The sequence below is a fragment of the Triticum dicoccoides genome, chromosome 5A (genome assembly GCF_002162155.2).
Source record: "Triticum dicoccoides isolate Atlit2015 ecotype Zavitan chromosome 5A, WEW_v2.0, whole genome shotgun sequence".
Lineage (NCBI taxonomy): Eukaryota > Viridiplantae > Streptophyta > Magnoliopsida > Poales > Poaceae > Triticum > Triticum dicoccoides.
In genome coordinates this window covers 26,628,709-26,630,690 of record NC_041388.1, presented here as the reverse complement: position 1 = coordinate 26,630,690, position 1,982 = coordinate 26,628,709, and the positions used below count along the sequence as shown (strand labels likewise).

General features: G+C 46.0%; 1 long non-coding RNA gene across 1 annotated transcript; it reads left to right on the top strand.

Annotated features, from left to right (window-relative positions):
- The first annotated feature begins 811 nt into the window (after positions 1-811).
- Positions 812-1,524, top strand: LOC119298893. Its single transcript, XR_005146022.1, has 2 exons — positions 812-926; positions 1,002-1,524. It is a non-coding gene; the product is annotated as an uncharacterized LOC119298893 (long non-coding RNA).
- The last annotated feature ends 458 nt before the right edge of the window (positions 1,525-1,982 follow it).

Below are 1,982 nucleotides of genomic sequence, written 5' to 3'. Positions count from 1 at the left end.
CTTTCGGTTTCGCCTCCGACCAATATTTTCCATCGCCAAGGATCTAGGTCGCTGGGTTTGGTGGTTGCTGCGGTTCGTCAACTCCCTTAGGCAAGGGGTGTCTTCAGCTCCTTGGTTTGTTTTGGCTGCCGATGTTCTCCTCTTTCGGCGACCGCGGAAGATTTGGTCGGCTCGGAGAGTAGCAGTCTATCCTCTTGTATCCTCTTTGTATTTTGTTGCTTGTATGCGAAGCTGGATTGTATCCTTACTCGTATGAATACAGGTAGAGTACGCCTCTTTCAAAAAAAAAAGATACACCATTACATGAACCATGTCGAAATGAAATGAATTAACACAAGGGTGCCAAGACTCAACCCTCAACATTGTCTTCCGTTTTTTAATTTCGAAATGTAAACGAACTCCGAAAAGCCTGAAAATACATGTTGGAAAATATATTCAGATAGGGTACAGAAAATAGATTCCGTTCGAGTTATCCATGTCCAAGAACGAATTTAATTTAGTAAAATAAAACAAAAAAAGTAAGGAAAAAAACCACGAAAATGAATAGTAGCATGTGCGTTTCGAACCTAGCACGTCTTTGCATTGCTAATGCCAGATAACCACTACAGTAAGCTACCAATTCAATGTAAAACACACACCGGACGTTTTTATAGGAGGAAATGATTTTTCTAGCCTGCTGCGTTCTGATTGGACGAACCAGACCTCCCACGGATCAAGCGTCTCCACCGTCCATTCTTACCCGATCCAACGGTCGCTGCTCCTTCTACTCTCTATTTGTGCTTTCCCTGGTTCTTATCCTCTCACACAGTACGCGAGCACGATGCGAGCAGCAGCAGCAGAGCCCGACGAACTCCAGAGCTCGCAGCCGACGCAGGCCGCCGTCTGCGTGACGGGCCTCCGCCCGCACCTCCCACCGTAGCACGCCGGTGAGCCGCGCCTTGCGCCGCCTCTCTCTCTCCTATGCTCTCCTCTCTCATATATCTCCCTGGCTTTTCTTGCAGCAATGGAGGCCAAGCGCCCATGGAATCGCCTGAGCTCTCCTCCCAGCCGCCGTTCTCCTTCAAATTCGTCGGGATCCGGTTGGATCTAGACGCCGGCGCCCCGTTCCCGACCTTCCCGCCTTGCTTGGGTCGTCGGCCACCGCGACGATGTCAATATCGCTCGCGGGATCCAGCGCCACCGCTGCTGGCCACTTCCTCGCCGGAGATGCCCCCACATCCGCGGCTCCCCACACGAGCAGCAGCAGCGAACACGTCGCTAAGGCCGTCTCCGGCGGTGTCTTTTTCTTTTTATAGAAGTTTGCCAAATCTGTGCCAGAACAGCCATGGCGATGAACTCCAGCTCAAGGCCCGCGAGCGCTTGGTGGCGTTTGATGCGGTGCCTGGAGAATATCTCTGGGCAGAGTAGTAGGCCAGATCTAGTTTAGGAAAAAAAATCTGTAATTCCAAGTTTTTCTTGTGTATTTCTTCTTTTTGGTAAAACAAATTTTAGTTATCTGGTATTTTTATGCAATTTCCTTTTCTATTTGTAAGGCAATGAGCATACATAATCAGAAAAACACTTATATTGACTCAAAGTTTCCATGGACCAATAAAAAACAATGGATTGGCTAATGTCTCAATAAAAAACACTTATATCTGGTATTTTTATACATAATTAGAAGAACATCTCCAAACTGAAAATTCTTGTCTGTAAATGTAATAAGGTTATTCTGCTATTGGATGAGCTTGAGGAGTTCAGACCATTATACGGACATGAATCCAATTTTAAAAAAGTGGTCAAAAATCATGTGGAGAAGTTGCTCCACCTTCAATGTCTTTATTGGAAGAAAAGATATACTATCAAATATATAAAAGTGGATGGTGAAAACACCAAGTTCTTTCATGCTATGGCAACTGAGAGACATCGAAGGAATTCTATTGCCAGCTTAAAATTACCTCATGGCACTGTGGTGACTGACCACTCTCAAATGGAGGACATTA